The 23658-nt window shown below is 30.3% G+C and overlaps 1 protein-coding gene across 6 annotated transcripts in view; it reads right to left on the bottom strand.

Moving 5' to 3' along the window:
• Window positions 1-5166, bottom strand: part of LOC129907024 (RNA-binding protein FUS) — a 101663-nt gene extending 96497 nt beyond the window's left edge. For 2 of the 6 annotated variants that reach the window (XM_055983058.1, XM_055983057.1), the window contains exon 1: window positions 5053-5165. The gene's annotated coding sequence lies outside the window, so the exon portion shown is untranslated. Of the gene's footprint in view, window positions 1-4106; window positions 4126-4178; window positions 4370-4465; window positions 4584-5052 lie in introns of those variants that run through there. The other 4 variants (XM_055983062.1, XM_055983059.1, XM_055983060.1 and 1 more) reach the window with 4 other exon arrangements.
• Between the last annotated feature and the right edge of the window lie 18492 nt (window positions 5167-23658).

Raw genomic sequence — 23658 nt, forward strand, 5'->3', positions numbered from 1 at the left:
AATCGATTTTAGATAATTTTTTTGATTTTTTTTTTTTTTCAAAAAATTCTTAAGCCAAATAAAAAAAGTTTAAAAAAAAATCCAATTTGTTATCAAAAAAAGTGTATTTTGGAAATTTTATTTAAAAATCCAGAAGTTTCTTGGAAGTCTGGTTTTTCGGAGTTTCGAAAAAAATCTAAGGGGTACCTCTTGCCTAAAAAATAGGAGTTTTCAAAAAATTCCTCCAAATCCATCGAAGGGTACATCAAAAGAAAAATCATAACAAAGCTCAATTCATAACTGAAAACCAAAAGTTCCTTGGTGGTCTAGTTGCTGAGTTATTGCATACCAAATATTGTTTTTCTTTGTTTCGAACGCATATAACTGCGGAACAAAATCTCGATTTATTGCTGAGTTATGTATATTTTATTTATATGAACATGATTTTTTACAACATAATTTCTTTGTTGACCAATAGTATGCGTCTTTCTCAGATTAAAAAAAAAGCAAAAATTGTAGGTATGTAGGTACTTATTGAACCGTTTTATATTTTCGTAGTTTCCATTTGTGTTAATAGCTGCATTCTTTGTGGGAACATTTATCTACTGCTTGGTACTTAAAGCTGCTTTGAACTATTTTTTCAATAGCCTTTGTTACATAATCTCAAAAATACAATTTATTACATATTTTTAAAACGTCATTTCCGGGAATGCTTCAGGAGTCTGAATAAATAAGTTGAAATTCTACCTGTATTATATTTTTTTTTTAACTTTCGATAAAAAAATCAATTGATCCGAAATAAAGCAATTTTTCATTCTTATTTAACGCCTACTTTTTCCAAGTCAGCCATTTTGAAAACATCGCTACAACTTAACGGAATGTTTGAGTCTATTTCTGATGTTTGGCGATAAATTGAACTTTTTTATGCAGAAGCTCCTCTCATGGTCGATAGATCTTGTGCGGTCAAGAAATAAAATGGAGAAAATAGATCACTTTTGGTGGACGCTAAGAAAAATACATACTTAAGATGTTCTACTACAGGACACGGTAGAAACGGAATAGGTGGTGTCTTCACCAAAGTTAATAAGGATCGTTTTATTACAGGTAAAATAGTACATAAAATCAACAAATAAAATATAATCATTTTTATCAAAAAACAAAACCGACTTCGATGGATCAAAACTGGGTTTTATGGTTTTTCTAATAGTTCCTATGGCCAAAACAGAACGAATTTGAAATGGGACCACATTGCAGCCACCAGCTTTAGAATTATCAAAATTGGTTCACTCAATCCAAAGTTATGAGGTAACAAACACAAAAGAATACAGAAGTCGGTAAAAAAAAAATTGGAAAAAAGTTTGCTTTTGGCATAAGAACCAAGGATCAAAAAAGTCTATCAGAAAAAATTTGGTGGAAGTGTGTTTTTTTTCGCGGACAAGAGGGAGGGGGTGAAGATCAAAAATATAGTAAACAAAAATAAAGTCAATACGATTGCTCTAAGAAAATTTATCGCCGATTAAAAACAGACGTGCTTGTTTTTTGACTTCAACAGGTAAATATTATCGAAGCCTATGTGAAAAAACAAAATACATTGATGAAATTCGGGATGAAGGTTTTAGGGACAAAAGATTCATTAAATTTCTAATAAATATTTTAGGTGAAAGGGTGTTTTTTTTTATGGGTTGAGTTATGTGTGAGAAAGGTATCGTAACATCTGACGTACATTTGATTAATTTTTTAAACTTGGTGAAAAAGTTCATTTCTTATAGGTAAGAGTTAAGAATTTAAAAAGTCTACAAAATTATCTTGAGTAAAAGGGTGTTTTTTTTTTACCCTTAAGAAATTTATTTAAAATGTTGTCTTTCCTATGTGAATAACAAGTCTGTAAATTTTTTTTATGTCAAAGGGTGTTTTTTTAGATGTAGAGAAAATATGGGTATATTTAAAAAAGAGTAATAGGTGCTAGTAGTAATCTATTGAAGTTTAGCAATTATGTTAGTTTTGAGATTAAAAACAAGAAACTAAAGTGTCTATAAGAATATCATAGTTAAAAGGGTTGTTTTTTTTAGTGAAAACAAAAATGATGGGTCACCCTAATTAAATTTGGTAAAAACGTTGAATCTGGGATAGAAAGCAAGAATAAAGAGTTTTTATAAAAAAAAAATTAGGTAGGTAAGTGAAAGGGTATTTTTTTAGATGTGACAGGTAAATCTGTAATTGGTCCCATGGTGATCTGGACTACTGAGCATGGAATCCTTCTTGTTAAGAAATCCAAGGAATGGTGTAGCGTTTAGGTCACATGGTCTTAAAATGAGTATTAAATAAAAAAATACTCATAAATCAATTACATGTTTAAACGCTTTTATATGTAAAGTTCTTCATTCTCATTCTAATGTTCTCACTTTCTGAGAAGAGTTCTTCTTGTTATTAAGATATGTTATTAAGATATGAATTACTGGGTTCCCGGCCACAGTGATGTGTTCGGCAACGAAAAAGCGGATGAGCTTGCAAGGGAAGGCTCAGTTCTTGATCCCTCTCTCATAGACCATAACATCAGAATCCCACAATGTGAAATAAAACGAAAGCGGCAATGAGGACGAACAGGAAAACACTGTTCACTTCCTCTGTCACTGCCCAGCACTCTCTCGCACTAGGAAAAAATTCTTAGGAAACTACTTCTTTAATGAATTAGAAGAACTATCGGAACTCTCAGGCAATAGCCTACTGAACTTTGTCAAGTCCTCCAAATGGCTCGAACAACCATAGCATTCACAGGTTAACACTTTTTCATTAAGTTACAATACTTCAGGGTATCACAAGGGATCTACATTGATCTAAGTGTGACGGTAACAAAATCAACTGTCAGCCCATATAACCTAACCTAAGATATGAATTAAAATTAAACATTTGTAAGTAGTTAATAGAATAGATATATACTATTCACTTAAATACATTTAAAGGGGGAAGAATATTGACGTTTTTTAAAATTATCAACCCATAAAGCAGTACATTGAAAACAGTTTCACCTCTTAGGTCCAATTTATTGACCCTCCATTAAACTTAAATCGCCGTTAAAAAACGGAATTTTAAAATTAAAAACCAAATTCGTTTAATTCAGTCTCTTTTAAGGATTTTTTTGAAGTTTGGCATCATTTACTAATTGAGCATTAAATTTAAAAGGCATTTTAGTTAAAACAACAAATTCGACCTTTTAAGAGGGATTTTTAGAGCAAATGGAGGTTTTAAGCGTCAAATGTCATTTCATTTATTATTTTATTAAACAAAGTTTCAGTGTCAGTTAACAATTAAAATGAATAAAACATGCATGAATATGGAAAAATGGGATGGTGAAAATGTGTTCAATCAATTTCATAATACCAGCGTTTCGTAATTGGTAATTTCGGCTTACAGAACAAGTCGTTTTTATGTTGTTTTAATTCAAATGACATGTACTTTATAGGGATGAATTGCTTTAGGCTTTGATCACTACTGGTATTTCTCTCTCGCCAGACAAGAATATTTTTATAGGCTTGCCAGAAATTTTTGATATCTATTGGTATGAGGGTTAAATGGACAACACTTAATTTAAGATTTTTACTAGAAACAAAATTCAAAGAAATTAATGCATTTATCCACTTATCCACTTCGCAGACTAGTAAAACTAACCAGGGTCGAGATGCTGCGTAATCCTAATCGTCTCAAAAAATTCCAATATTTTCAGCCTTTGGTTTCCACTGGTATATCGTAACACCGTCTGTGGGTTTTTGCCTCCCGTTTTAGCTACAAAATACGGACCATAGTTTTTGTGTTTTTATATTGTTTATCCTTCAAATCTTTAAGCTTAAATATATGTATTTTGTTTGACAAAAACGTAGCTTTTGACAGTTTAACTTTTCAAAAAAAAATCCCTGGGATATTTTTAATGGAGTTTTAAATTTAAAGTTTCAATTAAAAGTAAAGACTTTAACTAAAACAGAGTGAATTAAATGAATTTTTAATGATGGAAACTTAAAGTCATCAATAGATTAACAAAGCTGTTAACTAAAACGACACATTTCAAAATTTAATGGAGGCTCAAAAAATTGGCCCTTAGAGTTATTAAGTATTGTTAATAACATTATTCTGACTTCATCACATCCACTCAAGTTATTTTATCATTCATTTGTTTCTTCTTATTCACAACACAATTAACTTATTACAAATCACTCAGTCCAACTTTTCAGCAATTTTGTATCTTTCCGGTTGCAATTTATTAACAAAAAAAAATCTTTTCTTCTTTGTTGTTGTTAAACTTTTTCTTGGAATATTAATTGTTGTTTATTTGTATTTTGTCTTCACGGGTTCTGTTTTTTTTTGTTTTTTTTTTCTTGTCATTAGCGATTTAATCACAATGATGCTTCTTGTTTATCAACTTAACTTCTCTCTAACATTGAACTTCAGCACGATCTGTGCTTTAGAACCGGAAAGTGAAGTCATTAATTCTTACTTTATTTATGTAGAAAAAAAAAATTATTAATCACAGATTGAAACAAAAAAAAAAAAAAACTTATTTGATGTTATTTTGGTAACGTATCAAAAACTTTATTTTTGGGATTTTTTTTTTTTTTGTGTTAATTCCAAAACTAGGTATTATAAACACTTCTCAGCTCACAAAATATTAATCGACACTAGATTATAAAATAATTTGAATGCAATGAATTAGCTTTTCATAAAATACACAGAAACAATCACCGTGATTAGAATTCCGTGTTAACATATATATTTTTAGTGATTTGCGTAGTACTTTTATACTTAATTTTATTTATATACAAGTTCATCCCATGACCTTTTTTAAAGTTTACAAATAAAAATTTAATTTTTTTTTTATTGTTTTTTTGAATTTATTTTATTTTACATCACATCACACTTTGAATAATATTTCTTCTAATCAGTCATATCGAAAGAAAAAAAAAAACAAAACATTGAATTCAAAACAAAAATGACTTTGATTTTATTTCCGTGTAATTTTATTGTAAAATTAAAAATAAATAAGTGCCTTATTATACAAAATAACCAAGTTGTATCGATTCTTACGTTTTAAGTTTAGACAAGACGAGAGATATTATTCTGTGTTAACACCTAAGTTTTTAAAGTATAATAAACCTGTCCAGGTAACTGGCTTGGTCTTTTATAAAATTTCTTGTTCTATTTGTTCATTCATTTCTCATCTTCTCAATTAAGCTTTGAAAAATTATAATACTTATACACTTGTATCTTTGTATCTGCTAGATGGGTAATATTTTCGTGTTTATATAATTTCATTGGGTGATTTAATTTTTTTTTTCTTTCTTCAAACATGGGTTTTTTACTCTTTTTCAAGTATTATGATTTAATTTTATTAAAAAAAAAAATACTTAAAAATAAAATTTAAAAAAAAAATCAAAGAAGAACGACTTAAAAAAAAATGATAATTTAAATAAAAGTTGTGGTTACATTTGATCAATAATAATGGCATCAGGTTTTCATTTTACTCAACTCACAGGTTTTTGCATTTAAGAAAAAAATAAAATTCGTATTTTAGATTAAACCGGGCTTGGAACTCCGGTATCAAATTTGAAAACTTATTTTAAAAAATGGATAATGTAAAGATATTGCACAATAGGTATTAGCAAGGGGATGGCACTGCGGGACAATGGTTAGATTTTAGATAAGATACATTTTTATTGGTTATTCAAGAATACCTGATTCACATAAAATTAATAAAATAAAAAAATAAAAAAAAGTAGTTGTCTGTAAAGTCGGTTTACGGACGATAATTTTACGTGATAACGTCATAAGAAATCAGGTTGTGTGCTTTTGTTAAAAAAAATGATCTTTTCTGATTATATCAATTTTTTCTATGCAAAGCTTACAAAATAATTGCACCATTAAAAAGTATAATATTTCTTCTACAGAATAAAGCCATACATAATTTTTGCAATGCGTAAAAAGTATAAAAATAATTTATTAAAAACAATCATTTTTAATGAAAAAAGCAAAAAAAAAATCATATATTTTTTCTTCTACACCATTAAATCAATTTTTTATTAACAACATCACCCAGAGAAAAAACGCATAGTAATTTTTAATCCGTTCTACATTGAATCAATGGTGAAAAATATATTCATTAATTTTCTAAAAAGTCGTCCTATGCTTAACTTACAATTTGTCACATCAATTTTTATAAGTGAGATGGCACAGTGGTAAAGCACAAGCTTGTCAACCCAGGTATAGCAGGTTCGATCCCCAGCGGATGCTAGTTTTACTTTTTTTATTTTTTTAATGTGTGAACAACTTTGATTTAATTTGTGAACAACTTTGATTTAATGTGTGAACAACTTTGATTTAAAGTGTGCTACTTTGATTCAATCATTTTCCACTTTAGGCTAAAAATGTAGTGATTTTCCATTGATTCAAAGTGGTTTAGATTGATTTTACGTTGTTTTTTGGCTCAGTGATATCATCTGAAAGCTTATTATTTCAGTTCAAAATATTTATATCGATCATGTCTGTGCGACATCTAAAAAAAGAGCTAGAATTTTTTAAACCCAATTAGTTTTTCATCAATAAAAGCAAAAATATCAATCTTTTTTATCTTCTCATGCCATTAAATCAATTTTTTTCTCTGACAACCTATTAAATTTTATATCAAAAGAAAGCTTATTATTTTACCTTTAATATGAGGCTTCAATCATATTTTGTCGATGCCTACAAAAAAAGTAAGAATTTTTTAAAGCCAACCATGTAGAAATTTCAAACTCAGAATACGGTACTTCCCACACAGGTGTTTTGAGGTATTTCTGAAGTTTTTAATTTAACATTCTGTAGCTTGTAGTAAATGTTCCGTTATTTGTGATATAACAAAGAAAAGGAAATATTATCAGCATGCTCAATAAAGTTAAATTAAATTCTTATCTGCTCTAGATCAAAAGAAAGAACGTGTTGAAAAATAAGACTTTATTGTACTGTTATCTCAAAATTTCGACTACAAAATTGATTGAAATTTTTAACCAATATAGTCCTGCCTATTATCTATCTACAGCATAAATTTCATTCACTTATCTGTTGACGAAAAAAAAGATGAAAATAAAAACGGTTAAAAAAACTTGGGACAAAAGAACTTGTTTTTCACGGTCAATCGGTCAGAAATCATTTTAAAATACCAATTTTTTGCACATGCACGCGCACGATTATAGACTAAATGCTCTATAAGATTTTTTTAAACGCTACAAAAATATAAAAAAATTAAAAACTCACCCAAAAATACCTCAAAAAAGAAGGTGTTTTTCAAAAATTCATATTTCGAAATGCAAAGACTTAAAGAAAAATCTGTATTAGAACCCTAACTTTTTTTAATTATCTTTCGAATGACGTTTTTCAAATTGTCAAAAAAAATTTCTTCTACCTATAATCACTACTTTCTCAAAGGTCTTCCTCATGTTATAGTTTTAAAAAAAACATCTATAACTTGGTTTAGAAATTTTTCAATTCTTTTGTCAGCCTTAAAATAAATTTATATATCGATTGAAAAAAAAATTCAACTTTCTACAACGCACACTGGGGCCTACAATATGGGAGGGATGCCCATAAGTCCATTTCTTAAATTATAACTTTTAGGTTTTTTTTTTGTTTTATTTCATGAGTATATGTGCTTCCCTATCTATTTCTAAGCTTTATATCATGAATTAAGCACAACAACCTAAGAAGTGAAGCATCAAAGTGCAAAGTTTGATACCATTGATTTCATCCAGTTTTAGTGGTTAATCATGGATATAATTTTTTTCTTCGTATTAAGTGAAAATAAAAATAACTAAAAATTATCAGCTATGGGCCAAGGTAAGTAGAGTTCACTGAAGTGTTTTTTTAGAATTATACTTTTTAAAATATCAGACATATTTGAGGCTAAAGTCGGAGGTCTTTTTTCGAGAAATTATCGATTTTCATGGAAATGCGCAGGAGGCTTTTACTTTTGAGTTCAGTTTTATGTTAAGAGTACCCATATGCATTATAAACAGGAAATAGTTTCAAAAGAACCTTGCGCATTTCCATGAAAATCGATAATTTCTCGAAAAAAGACCTCCGACTTTAGCCTCAAATATCTCTGATATTTTAAAAAGTATAATTCTAAAAAAACACGTCAGTGAACTCTACTTACCTTGGCCCAAAATCAAAATTTTATTGATACGAATTTGAACCCAAACTTTAAAACTTGGTACACTTATACATCTCAGTACTTTTTGTGCCAGCATAATTTCAACATAGGAGAACTTGGCTCCTTTTTTAACAGTAATGTTTTTGTTGTGATTTCACTACTTTTTGCAAAGTATGGCTGTAGAATTGAAAATCTCTATATTTGATGAAAATTCAGTGAAAATGGGCGGTTGCCACGCCCCCTGGCTGAAATTCTCAAATTTGAAATTTTTTCCTTTGTATAAACTACCATCTCTACCATTCTACCAAATTTCAAGATTCTACGATAATCAGAAGTGCTCTATAATATTTGATGAAAATTCAGCGGAAATGGGCGGATACCACGCCCCCTGAATTGAAAATCTCAAATTTTCGATTTTTCCCTTTGTATACACCACAAGTCCTATCACCGTGTAATTTCAAGTTTCTACGTTAACGGGAAGTTTTCCATAATTTTGATGATCTGTCAGTGAGTCAGTCAGTCAGTCAGTCAGTCAGTCAGTCAGTTACGGTTTTTGCGATTTTTGAAGCCCTATATCTCAGAAACTACTCATCGTAAAAGGCTGAAATTTTGGGAGGAGTTTGGTTTTGACAAGCTCAATAAATGTAGCGAGTTTGAAATTTCTAGTATTATTATTATCTTTGGTGTGGAAATTAGAGGGGGGTCGAAAATGGCCTGAGTTGTTTCCTGTAAATAAGGGTGTAGTGCCAAAGTTGCTAGAGAACTTGGCTGGGCACTACCGTGCCCCTTGATAAATAAAGGCACTATTTTCACAATAAATAACACTGGTCTGCAAAATGTATCTTTTTTTTTCTCCTTCAAAAATTTATTTGAAATTATGAAAGATTTGACTTTCCTGAATCTGAATCTACTAAACTTACTTAAATTACGATATCTTGCAGAAAAAAAGAGATATTGAGAAGATTAAAACTGAATTTTATAAACCGTTAAAAATTTAGTTGAAAAAGATTAGATTATGCTAAAATATTGCTTCGAAAACAGCAAAAAAATGGGTTTTTGAGATTTTCTAACGGGAATATCTAAAAAAACGTGACGTGATAGCCCGATTCGGATTCAGAATCGGCATACAAAAATCCTTTAGAAAAGTATAGTTTCATTAAAAGGAGTATTTCCTTGCAGACAAGTGTAATTAAATTAGGGTTAGAGTCTGAGTAAACATCAAAATAATTGACTCCAGATTTTTATAGGCAAATTATTTAAATTTTTGATAAAAATGCGCTTCCACTGGCAATACAGTTCAATCTAGAGTTTTTTGAAAATCTACAATAAAAACTCGTATTGCTTTTTTCTTCTTCCAATAAACTAATTACTCCAGTCAAAGCGTCATTTGACCTTGCGCTGAGAGGCACTGTCAGTTTTCATTTATCAATTGCTCGGCCATCTTTGGTGATAAAGAGCTCATTTTTTCTTTAAAATGCAGGACATGAACAGGGCTACAAAATAGGTTAGAAAAATGTCAATCATGATATAAGCTTTTTTCGAAATAATGACAAAAATGTGTTTTTTAACAACAAGAATTTGACTTTAAATGGCTGCCATTTTATATTTACTCACTCAAATACAATGAAATTACATACAACGATAGAAAATATTATAAGGAAGAGAATGATTGTTTATTTTTTAGTCTACGACAATCTGGAGCAAAGATATTAGCTTAGAAGTGAAATATCCCAAAAAATGCATTTTTGTGAATAACTCCGCTAAAAAGAATGATCAGGTGGTGAGAAATTGGGTTTAAGCCTTTTAAATATACCCCTATCGATCCATGAAATAAAAACTGACAGTGCCTCTCTGCGCAAGGTGAGGCCCTTTTTTCCGACGCTTTGACTGGAGTAAATTCGCAATGCCTTTCAGAACAAAAAAGATGGTCGATCGTTGAATAGCCTGGGTTTAAAGCAGCCTGCCTGAAATTTTTTTAAGTTTCAATAGTTTGTTGTCTTCGATCCATTTATTTTATTACAACCTCTGCGAATTCTTTATTATCACAATGTTGTATGTCTGATTGCTATCTCGTAATCGATTTTGTTAACGAATCCCGAACTTGTCATAATAGTAATTAAATATTACGGGTATTAAATACTACGGGTATTTAACAACTTAAGAACTTGGCTTTCCTTTTTTCTTTATATTTTTTTTTTGTGCCTTTGCTGTGATATAAGGTAACACAAATGATCACAAATGATTGATCACGGATTTCTTTCAGACAAATAGAGTTGAATCTTGTCATCACGTTTATAACAACTCAAGAAGACAATAATTTACTAAAAGAAACATGAATCTCTAGAGTAAATAAATGTATACATTAGGGTGGTCCTTGGAGAAAAAAATTGGGGACGCCCCCTAGATTAGTTCCAAATCAGGAAAAAATGCCCTAATTTTTTTCAAATTTGTATTCCTAACCTTTCCTGACCCTATTTCATTAAGAAGTTTTTGTTTTTTTTTTCAATTTTTCGATATTTCATCATTTTGCTTTTAAAGGAAAAAAAAATTACAGTTTATAGCCTCTTCAAAAAAACAGTGGCGCCCTTTTTAGATAAAATATGAAAAAATAGGGAACCTATTTAAAAAAAAAAATGGAGTTGATTTAGGGGGCGTCGACAGTGTGACAAACCTCTCATCTAGCGAAATTTAATTAAAAAAATCACTTGCAAGAATCTATGCAAAACCGGTTTTATGTGAAGCCAATACCTTGTACTAAGTAAGTGTGATTAAATTTTTGGGTGGAGATAGTGCAAACAAAAAATAACTGATCATAAAGTTGGAATTTTGGATTTTTTGAGGTAAAATTGAGGTTTAAAGGTGCTTTGGTTACTATGGTTTTTTAAGTGTTTTTTTTTAATTTGTTATTGAAAATTTTGTGCGATTTTTATTAAATATAATAAAGGAGCATATCAATTTAAGTAAAATCTCATTTCATATGATGTTTTTTGGGTTAATTTTTACATTAAACGGAGATAATTTAGAATTATTCCGCATTATTCCATTGGGAATCCATATTAATTTTAAAGCTTGATATATTAGCTTTCCTTTTGCATTTTAAGTGGCTGCGCATAGCTGCGACACCCATACATTTTTTTTCGAACTAGCCTTCCAGAAAAATAACGACTATGGAAAGAATCAAAACAAAATTATAAGGATTGTAATGTTAATTTGAAAAGTTTTTTGTGTGGATTTTTTTGCCATTAACAGTCTTTATTCTTGTTTTCTTTATTTAGTCTTTATTCTTGTTTTCTAAAAATAATTTTCGAAATTTTAAGACGCAAATTCTTGATGTTTGGGTGTCTTTATCTAAAATTAAATTCCCTGCACCACCAATGCTAACTTAATACATACAGGGGTATCGAATTTTTGTTTTTCAGGGACCTACTAACTAACTCAACTAACTCAATGTGTTATATTTACAAGACCTTTTTTGTTAGTGGCACTGTTAATGTCAAAGTTATCGAAAATACCCAAAAAATAAAAATCTGATAAAAAAGTTGTTCCCTTATGTTTCAATTTTCTCAAAATTTAGAAGGCATAGGTTTTAAGTGATTGAAAAAGAATCGATTGAGACAGTTGGATTTATCAATCAATTTTGTATTGACATCCACAGTCTTTAAAAAAATATTATTCTATGTGTTTTTTTTTTAATTTTTTCCCCAAATTTTGACTTTGAAATCGATTATTTCAAAAACTTTTTATTATAATAACTTGATTTAAAAATAACAATTCAGTATAAAACGTAAGCTTTTGAAAAAGGTATCATTCATTACTGTGAGTGTTGCCGTCGTTTTTAAATATTTTTTTCTTTATTTTAGGTACGGGGTTAGATCGACCCCCTCTCTGGTAGTAAAAAATGCTTGTATTTAACTCCTCTACAAGAATACGTTACAATTTTTCACCTTATGAGTTATCGAACTTTTGCCCAAAAATGACCCCCATTAAACCTCTTTTGGCTAAAAATATGAAAAACTATTAACAAAATTGTTGCTAAATTTCATTTTGTATATATATTTTTTATAAATTCAACAAAAAAAACCCTCGAAAAGTTATAATCTGTAAGCGCTATTAATTTAATTCCGCTAGAAGAGCGAATTGTCACACTGTGCGTCGCACTCAATTTTCGCAAAAGAGTAAAATAAGGACCACCCTAGTATACATCTACATAGGTATGGATATGGGTAGATAGTTAACTTTCCTTATAAATACTATACCTATTTCTTATTGAACTGCACAATTACCATTCCTATTGACTGTAAAAGCTTGTATACAAATTTAATTGGAAAAATTATAAATTTTGTTTTTTTTTTTTTTGTTTTAAGTTTTGTTTTTGTGGTTTCATTTGTTTTTTATTATTTCCACTCTGTTCTTGGTGATTGATTCTTTTAATTAAATTTAGTGATTAATTGCAGCTCGTGAGTGGGTGTCCATTTAAAGAGATTTTGTGATTTAACAAATTCGTTTATTTATGAGTAATTATATTTCTTGTACTAAATTTGCATAGTCATGTAATTATTCTTTTAGAACAAGTAATATTATTACGGAGGTTTCTTAATATTCTATTCTAAATTGTTGAGTGTTTTTTATCTTATTAAAGCTAGGTCTTCTATAATGTACATGAAAATCGGTAAACATCTTCTACTCGAGGAGATAGGAATGTGTAGTTGTTGTACTAGATTTCTACTCATGAGTTAACTACCACCTCCAATGGAACAGGGCTAAGATTGAAATTGCTGATAGTTATTACTTGACGAACATTATTCTTTTTCTACATTATCGACGACAATCATGGTCTCAATTTTCCCACTTTACTGCTTGACATTATGGCTCCACATGTGGAGTTCGCCGGATTGACCTCAGGAAAACTCGGCAGGACTCTCGGTTTCGAACTGTTCTGTCTCAGGGCAACTGAATGCAGTTGTTGTTGGTTTTGTTTTCTCATGATTTTTTGGGGCTTCCTTGGATTTTCTTGCTTCCAATTCGATCAAGCTTTGTTATTATATGTCCATACTGTCATGTGAAGCATTTTCTCAGCTACTGTCAATTTGCTCTCAAACGTTTTGTACTTTGGGCACGTTCAGAAAATAAATATTTAGTCAACGTCATTTTCTGAACGAAAAGTTAGGTAGACGAGTTAATCGAGTTAGGGAGATTTTTCTTGCCTAACTTTTCAGTCAACTTGCCTAAATTGGAATGATATTTTTTTTTTTGACAGCTAACCAATCAGAGACGCCAAACTTACCAAAATATTTAGACCCTAACGTCTCTGAACCTGCCCATTGAACAACATTTTGAAAACCGCATGTTAGTGTGGACGAACCTTATTAATAAAAGAATGCAGACACTAAAGCCAAGATTTTTTAACGGGTTGGGGTCAAAATTCTGCCGGGGTCAAAATTCTTTTGTCAAAATTCTGCTTTCAAAATTCTGCTTTACAAAATTCTGCTTTCAAAATTCTGCTTTTCAAAATTCTGTTTTTCAAAATTCTGTTTTTCAAAATTCTGCTTTTCAAAATTCTGTTTTTCAAAATTCTGCAAAAAATTAAAAAAGGGTTTGGAAAATGTTAAAAAGCGCGCGCTTTTTAACATTTTCCAAACCCTTTTTTAATTTTTTGCAAAAATTTGTAAAATCATCTTCTTGAAAAATTTTCTGCTTATTTGATTACTTACCTTCATAATTTGTCATTCTTTGAAAGCAAACTAATTTTTGTTTTATAAATAAATAAATTTGAAAATATTAAGAAAAGGTTTTTAATACATTTCCGAAAATAATTAAAATTTTTTTAATTTATCAAATAAAGATGAATATTCAAAAATTTGAATAAGAAAAGGAATATTTTGTATCAAACAACATCGGTTCCAATAAGTTAAACATAGATTTTATTTGAAAGAAAGTCAGTCTATGCATTTTAAAAAATATTTGTGACACTTAAACAAAAAAATTTAGGAAAGTACCAATGTTGAATTACATTAATGAGGTGTATTTTTCTTTAGTCAGCGCATATGCTATAAAAAAAAAACAGAATTGGCAGAATTTTTTTGTTCAATTATAATGCTGGCAGAATTTTGAAAAGCAGAATTTTAAAAAGCAGAATTTTGAAAAGCAGAATACAAAAAAAGCAGAATTTTGAAAAACAGAATTTTCGTTAATAAAGCAGAATTTTGAAAAGCAGAATTTTGAAGCCAGAATTTTGACCCGATCCCTTTTTTAACAAATAAATGGATCTAGAGTTTTGGTAAGGGATCGGGTCAAAATTCTGGCTTCAAAATTCTGCTTTTCAAAATTCTGCTTTATTAACGAAAATTCTGTTTTTCAAAATTCTGCTTTTTTTGTATTCTGCTTTTCAAAATTCTGCTTTTTAAAATTCTGCTTTTCAAAATTCTGCCAGCATTATAATTGAACAAAAAAATTCTGCCAATTCTGTTTTTTTTTTATAGCATATGCGCTGACTAAAGAAAAATACACCTCATTAATGTAATTCAACATTGGTACTTTCCTAAATTTTTTTGTTTAAGTGTCACAAATATTTTTTAAAATGCATAGACTGACTTTCTTTCAAATAAAATCTATGTTTAACTTATTGGAACCGATGTTGTTTGATACAAAATATTCCTTTTCTTATTCAAATTTTTGAATATTCATCTTTATTTGATAAATTAAAAAAATTTTAATTATTTTCGGAAATGTATTAAAAACCTTTTCTTAATATTTTCAAATTTATTTATTTATAAAACAAAAATTAGTTTGCTTTCAAAGAATGACAAATTATGAAGGTAAGTAATCAAATAAGCAGAAAATTTTTCAAGAAGATGATTTTACAAATTTTTGCAAAAAATTAAAAAAGGGTTTGGAAAATGTTAAAAAGCGCGCGCTTTTTAACATTTTCCAAACCCTTTTTTAATTTTTTGCAGAATTTTGAAAAACAGAATTTTGAAAAGCAGAATTTTGAAAAACAGAATTTTGAAAAACAGAATTTTGAAAAGCAGAATTTTGAAAGCAGAATTTTGTAAAGCAGAATTTTGAAAGCAGAATTTTGACAAAAGAATTTTGACCCCGGCAGAATTTTGACCCCAACCCTTTTGGTAAATGTAATAAAAAATTCTGAAAAAAGTAATACAACATTTTGAAATGAGAATTGAGCATTCCAAGTTTTAAGTTCACTTTCCAAAGCTTTTTAGTTAATATTTTTTAAACTTCAATATCCATTGAATTAGGATGTTTAATAGGTAGGTACTTGGTTGTGATATTAATTTCTTTATAACATGATGCAAGGTGTATTTAAAGTTTTGAATTTAAGGCAAGTTTTAGAAAAATAAGATTTGAAAACACGGAGATTAAAAAGCAGGGTGACCATTCTATCACAAAAAAAAAATACCCTAACTTGAGCAGATCTTTATTTTGACTCTAGATGGCGCCCAGTTCAATTTTTTTCTCATTTGAAATAGGTACATAAATCTCTTGTATGTTGATACTTCTTAAGGTTAAGCTTTAAAGGAAATAAGTTTGATGAAGTTCTTGGCTGCATTATACGACGTTTTGTAGGACTAAAAATTGAGTCAGGACATTCATGTTTTTTTTTGGCGTTTTATTTAAACAAGAAAAAGCATGAAAAATAAAATAAAACCCAAAAAAGCATGCATGTCCTGACTCAAACCTCAGGTCATATAAAGATGGTTCATACCATAAACAAAAAATACCAAGACTGGAAACTCGGCGGTCAACTGACGTTTGCCTACAAGCTGCGAGGTGTGGTGAATGTCGTGAACCTATCGTTATGTTCGTGTCCGATGTGTGGTGAATGTCGTGAATCTATAAATGTGTGCGTGTTAACGTCATTTACCAACGTGGTGGCTTTCACATATATTCACAGACAGCACTGTACACAAAAGGGTTTTGGGGGGAAGGACGTACGAAAGTTTCCAGTCTTGGTATTTTTTGTTTATGGTTCATACCTTTTTGAAAACGGTGTTTAATACAGACAAGAACTTCATCAAACTTTTTACTTGCGATATAGGTACTTATATCAAGCTATGCATTCGTCAAAAAAAAAAAGTTGAGATAACATTTTTCCATGACACCAGCCTAAACGGATGGGCCGATTAATGTCAAACTTGGTATGTAGCGTTATTTGGCGACTCTCCAGAGGGGTTTTTGGAATTAATTTTTTTGAACCAAAAATAACGGTACTTGTCATATACCGATTTTAGTAAAACTGAAATATCTCAAAAACGGCTCCAACGATTTTGTTTAAAAAATTCAAATGTTAAGTTAAGGTCTATCTTCAAATGAAAAAAAAAATTTTTTTGAAAATGCCAAAGAACCGTTTTTTTCAAATCCGATTATCTCCGAAACTGCTTATTCGATTTCAACGAAACTTTTTGTGAAGAAGCATTTATATAATTATAGTATAAACCAAAAATAAAATTTAGAAAAAAATTAATTTTTGATTTTTAAAAAAAATTTCGAAAACGGGACATTGAATTTCTTTGAAATTTTGTTTTTAGATGTTGATTAGTGATTTCTACAAAATGGCATACCAATTTTATTTTTAAACTTTTTTTCAAAAAAAAATATTTATAAGAAATTAGTTTTTTAAAAAAACGGCTCTAACGATTTTTAAATTTTTTTTTCTAATAATGCATCTTAATATATCAATCAAAACTGCATACTTGTTTTGTGGGGCAATTTGATTTTAGATTTTATTTTATTTTCTTAAAAAATTAATATAATTTTTTTTCAAAATTTTTATATAAAAAGTCTTAAAAATTTAAGAGCAAGTTCGTGCCACCCAGTCGTGCATTTTATTTCCTTAAAGCATAGTCTAAAAAAAAATATTGACATACATTTATACCTATTTCAAATGAAAAAAAAATTAACTATATCGTGGGGCGCCATCTAGCGTGAAAATAAAAATCTGCCCAAATTAGGGGTTTTGGTTTTTGTTTTTTGGAAATAGTTTTTCCTCTTAGACTAGATATCTTTTGATATTGGTGACCTTTTTGTAATGGGCTTCAGGAAATATTTGTTTCATTTTACCTGATTCACCGAAAGCTTTTAGACTAGACCAGGGATGGCGAACCAATGGCACGCGTGCCATTGGTGGCACGCCATAAAATATTTCCGGCACTCCACCAATTATGTAATCCAATTGCCATTTGAGCGACATTCAACGATTTTTCCAGTAAAATTTTTCTTGAGATTTTGTAAAACTGTAAAAATCTCTTCTTCTCAGAAGAATATACTCACGTTCTGAAGAACAGATTGAATTTACATGAAAAACCAGACGAAATAAAATTAACAGAACAGTTTTTTTATCGATAGGTAATTAGGTTTTCACAAATTAAAGAATTATCGGAAATGCTAAGTCAACTATGGACCCTGATACGACATACTTTGATAAACTTAACATGTCTAAATTTTACTGGTTGGAAGAAAGAGTTGGAATCAATCGAACTAGAAAGGGTGGACGGCAATACGACGAACAATTCCAATTCCAAATTAATGGAAACATGAAATTGGAAAAGTATATTTTCACCTACTTACGCCTGTGAGTCATAATTTGTCCAAATGAATAACATTAAATATTCGCTTAGAAGCCGATTGTCAGATGATTCCAACTTTTTTTTCAGTTCAGCCTGCATTTTGCTTAAAGCGACGAAACGAAGCCCTGATATAAACTACTTGGCATCGAGTTCACAACAAGAGAAGTCACACTACAATATGTATTTCTTTCACTTTTTATTTTTTGTTTCTTTGTTTTATTTTGTTGAGGTACATCTAAAAATTGAAAAGTGAAAAATTTCAAATTAATTTTTTTCAAACTCAGTTTTTCCAAACGGTAAATTTAAAACAATGATGCAGAAAGCTTATTTTTTGGTTCCAAAAACAATTTTTGTAGTTTTTTTTTCAAAAACAAATAGCGCTAAAGAAATAATAATTTTGTAAATCTCGCACTACTTGCAAAACGAACTACAATAATAAATCTGTTATGTTCAAATTTAAATTAATAGTTGTGTTTACAAATAAAACGCTGCGTAGTTTAAAATTAATTATTTTTGCTTCTAGTGGTCACACAAAAAACTAGATCAAAACTGTATGGCACGCCGAAGGCACGAGGCTCTAAAAAGGCTCGCCATCCTTGGACTAGATACTCCAAAACTTATGAATCTTAAACGTCAACTTAAGGAACTATAGAAATAATAGGTATGAAACGGACTTAACTTGAAAATTGCAAGATTCATCCGCTGGTTAACATTATCTTATCTCTTTTAAAACAACATCCGGTATAAGTGTCAAAAATAATAGGCCCCTTATGGAATAATCACCTTTAAACCCTGTGCTATGCTTATACGTAAGCTGATTCCACCTGTAACTTGTTTAAAACTATAGAATTTGCATACAATGTGGATCAGTTTTTAACTGATACCAAATAAAATCACATTAAGCAGGCTAAAAGTCCAAAACAAAAATGTATATTTTAACAAGCCACCATTAACATAATTTGCATTATCATCCATCCGCATTTATGTACATGTGTTCAAAAATTAGTATGCTCTTTCAAAATTAGATTGTTATACCTTTAGTTGGTATGCGAGACCGAACCATATACAAGAGTGTTCTGGTGCGTGTGACACGCGTTTAAATTTGAATTTGAATACAAACAGAACTATAATATAGGAAATTTGCTCGAAATACGCGCCCCTCATTATCATTCAGAAACAATTTAATTGTTAAATCAATTAGATAAATTTATAGAAGAGACATTTTGGTTATCGCACACATACACAGTTATACGATTAAGATAAGTGTGTTATTGAGCTAGAGTATAGTTATTTATAAAAGATACACAAGATAGGGATGGCCATTATTGTTGATGGTTTGGACAATTAATTTTTTATTGATTGAAATTCCTTTGAAGCTTTGACATTATTATTACTGACGTTTCAGTAACCACCTTGACTTAAAAAAAAAACTCTTTTATTCAAAATGAATCATGAATGAAAAATGTAGGTAAGAAACATACAACAATGAGATTGCAATTTTGTATACTTTTATAGGAATTTCAATTATATTCTAATTCAAACAAGGAAGCGGAAGTTATAGTTGCCATCGTTGTCTTTGAGAGAATGATATAACATTCGAATCCACACGAAACCACAAAATCAAATCAGAAATATCAATGAATATGGTTTGGGATATTGAAAGGTTTATTTTGTAAGGTATTAAAGATGAATATAAATTGAGGTTCTTATATGTTTTAAAAGGGTTCGGTTGAGTAAGAAATACAAATATTTTTCGTTTGAATTTTTATCAAAGTAAAAACTTAACATCATCATTTAGAGGTAAAAAAAATATATTTCTATTTAAATGGAATTCTTATTCTCAATACTATATTCTAACAGTTATATTTATTTGATTTTTGTCTACTTATACACTGTATAACTTTTTTCAAATTGTTGGAAATATATGTACCTACTTTATTTATTAATAATAATGATCACATTATTTTCTGTTAAGACAATCACAACAAAAAACATTACTGTTAAAAAAAAGAGCCAAGTTCTCCTATGTTGAAGTTATGCTGGCACAAAAAGTACTGAAATGTAAAAGTGTTCCAAGTACTAAAGCTTGGATTTAAATTTGTATACAGTACCTTGCCATATTATTAGGCCCAAGCGAAAAAAATACAATTTTTTGCTTCATGTTGCTGAATTTTTAAATTTTTTGTCGAAATATTTACATTTTTTTTGTCTCATTTACTTACACTTATCATGTAGATACGGATTGACTTCAAAAAAGTTAAAGAATTCAAAAATTTTGATAAAAAATAACGTGCAAAAGGGAATAAGCTCCAAAAGAGGTTTTCTATGGAATTCATGACCGGAATATTTCCATACGGGTCCAACACTTAAATTTGTGTATCGAGGAATAACGTGACATTCTTAACTTGATGACAAAAGCCCCATCTTGCATAAATAGTGAAGCTCTGTTCGTCTGTTTATTACGTAAGGTTCTTAGATTTTTGGCAGTTTTTTCTTTCGTAGAAGACCAGACGAGCACAGCTTCACAGTATGTTATTCCAACTTTTTTTAAGTCAATCCATATCTACATAATAAGTAGTGTAAGTAAATGAGACAAAAAAAATTAAGATATTTCGACAAAAACTTTAAAAACTGAGCAACATGAAAATTTCTAGTTTTTTCGCTTGGGCCTAATAATATGGCAAGGTACTGTAAATAAAATGTTTATTGTTTGCTTGGCAATTTTTCAATTAGCTTTAAAAATCGGTAATATTAAGAAAAATTGTCAAGAGAACAATCAACATTTTATTTATACAAATTTAAAGCCAAGCTTTAGAACTTTGTACACTTTTACGTTTCAGTACTTTTTGTGCCAGCATAACTTCAACATAGGAGAACTTGGCTCTTTTGTTTAACAGTAATATTTTTTGTTGTGATTTCACTCCTTTTTACAAGGTTTTGCTGTAGAACTTAAAATCTCTATAATTGATGAACACTCAGAGAAAATGGGCGGTTACCACGCCCCTTGTCTAAAATTCTCAAATTTTAAATTTGTTCTTTTGTTTAAACTTCCAGGTCTACCATTCTACCAAATTTTAAGGTTCTACGACAGTTAGAAATGCTCTATAATATTTGATGAAAATTCAGAAGAAATGGGCGGTTGCCACACCCCCTATCTAAAATTCTCAAATTTTAAATTTTTTATTTGGTATAACTTACTTGCTTTACCATTCTACCAGGTTTCAAGATTCTACGATAATCAGAAGTGCTCTAAAAAATTTGATAAAATTTAGTTAAAATGGGCGGTTACCACGCCCCCTGGCTAAAATTCTAAAATATAAAATTTTTCCTTTATATAAACCACCAGCTCTACCATTCTACCAAATTTCAAGATTCTACGATAATCAAAAGTGCTCTATAATAATTGATGAAAATTCGGCGAAAATGGGCGGTTACCACGCCCCCTGAACTGAAAATCTCAAATTTTCGATTTTTTCCTTTGTATACACCACAAGTCCTATCACCATGTAAAATTTCAAGTTTCTACGATAGCGGAAAGTTCTCCATAATTTTGATGATCTGTCAGTGAGTCAGTGAGTCAGTTACGGTTTTCGCGATTTTTGAAGTCCTATATTTTAGAAACTACTCATCGTAAAAAGCTGAAATTTTGTGAGGAATTTGGGTTCGGCCAGCTTAACAAATGTAGCGAGTTTGAATATTCTATCATCTTTGGTGTGGAAGTTAGAGGTGGGTCGAAAATGGCCTGAGTTGTTTCCTGTAAATAAGGGTGTAGTGCCAAAGTTGCTAGAGAACTTGGCTGGGCACTACCGTGCCCCTCGATCTACCCTTGTGTATAAGTTTGACAGGTGCCTTTATCACATTTTTCAAATTTAAGCAGGTTGTATAAAGTTATACAACGTTTATAAATACTGGGGTAAGAGTTTACTCTTAGATTATAATGCAGGTATTTCCGTAGCCTTGTTCATTAAAATCCACTGAATGGGTTAATAGTTATACCATTGACATATTTATACATGGACTGCTAGTCGTGTAAATATAGCCCCGACCCGAACGAAATAAAGCAAAGGACGAAGTCATATCCTTTATTCTGTAACTAATGAAAATTATACAGCTCCAGTCAAAATTCTTTATTATTTGGAAGATTAATATTGGTACTTAACTATTGCTGATTTAAGGTAAGCATTTCGAGTAGGAATTACAATTGAAATTAACTTTCGATCAGATGCGAAAGTAGAACAAAGTTACCTTCAAAGTAGGGCTCCTGCTTGGGAACATGCATCAATCTCATACTTTAACAACTCTATTGTCTCTCACAGTTACAACTTATGACAGCCACAAAAGTTCTCAAAGCTGTGATCTCCCATGGAGGAGATAACAACTCACAACATAATTCAGTCACTGAGGAGTCAAATGCAGGGGATCCGAAAAAAGTTTTGATGTCAGCTAAGTTTGGATGCAGTTTTGAAGAGGGGTTTATCCTGAGTATAAATCTCAGTTTGCGTATCACATTAGTTTGAAAATCACATTAGTCTCAATATCTCGAGAACGACTGCTCGGACAGAAAATTTGAAATCTTTTTAGATTGGAAATATAATTATCTTTCTTTCTCTAGTACATCATTTTTCTCTAGGAGTTATATTTTCAGAGTTACTGTACCGCTAATAGTGCATTTTTTAAAATTTTAAATATTTTCAACAACCCTCAGAGTTAAGTGGGATATATAACTAAAAATGAGATGTTCTAGAGACCTGATAGCCAGCTGTGATATAAGTGTTATATTTGAATTTTGCCGTCTCCGGAATTGCTAGTCGTGCGAATTTTATGATTCGATTATTCGCACCGTGATGCCAGCGCATAAGTGGAAACAATGGTCATTAGAAAATTTTTTGCATTGAAAACAAAAACAACAATTTCTTCAAATGAGAACTGACAAACAAGTACATAACAGGCAATACTTAGACTTTTGGCCGCTGTTTAAAATTTGTCGCTAGTGTCTCGAACTATTTTTTTTTTATTTTCAACTTTTTAGTGGAATATTTACACGACTATCAGGTCCGACCTCGGTCCGAATCCGCTCCGCCTCAGGCGGAGCTGAGTCCGACTTCGGCTCAGAAACGGGTCCGAAGGCGGCTCAAATTAGTATGGAAATTATAATCACCGCGAAGTCGATTGCATATGTATTGGTGAGGTGAAAACCTCCATCCCGAGAAAACGGAGCCGAAGTCGGAATGAATGACGTCCGGCATTGGAGGAATGGAAAAAAAAATGGCGCTTGACATTTGGAAGCATTTGCAAACAACACAAAACACGAATTATTTTCTTTTTCTTAAATTTTTGTATTGTTTTTTTTTTTAACACAAAATTTTATTTTATTGTAGGTATTCGTTGATACAGCAGCTGGAGAATTTGCATCATTGAAGAATAGCTGTTGTGCGTTGTGGGAAGTTTAGGTTAGGATGAAAATTCTCAGCTAGCGTCTCATTATTGAACTCCTTGAAAAACAACAAAATGATAAATTATTAATTATAAAATCGCAGAAGCACGTTAAGCAATTAATACCTTTTTTTGAAATAAAATTTTCCATATTAATAAAACAATGTATTTAGTTTAACGACGCACGACCCGACCACCGACGAGATACTGCAACAAACGACAAATAATAACAAAATGACGCATTATACCTTGTCTTGATGTCTTTGTCTTTCCTACGTTCATTTTCCTTTTCTCACTTTTTCACCACGATTCTCCTTCGACTTTGTGTTCATACACAAAAAGTTGCAAGTGTGTGAGTGCAACCCCGGTTTTCTCGGTCGGAGGGCGGACTGTCTTTTCTGAACTCCGTTTTCTTGCTTGAAGGGGACAGCTGGAAATACAAATTTCGATTTTTTTTTTGTTGAGGCTGATTTAAGTCATTTTCTTAAACCT

Source organism: Episyrphus balteatus, chromosome 1, assembly GCF_945859705.1.
Source record: "Episyrphus balteatus chromosome 1, idEpiBalt1.1, whole genome shotgun sequence".
Taxonomy (NCBI): domain Eukaryota; kingdom Metazoa; phylum Arthropoda; class Insecta; order Diptera; family Syrphidae; genus Episyrphus; species Episyrphus balteatus.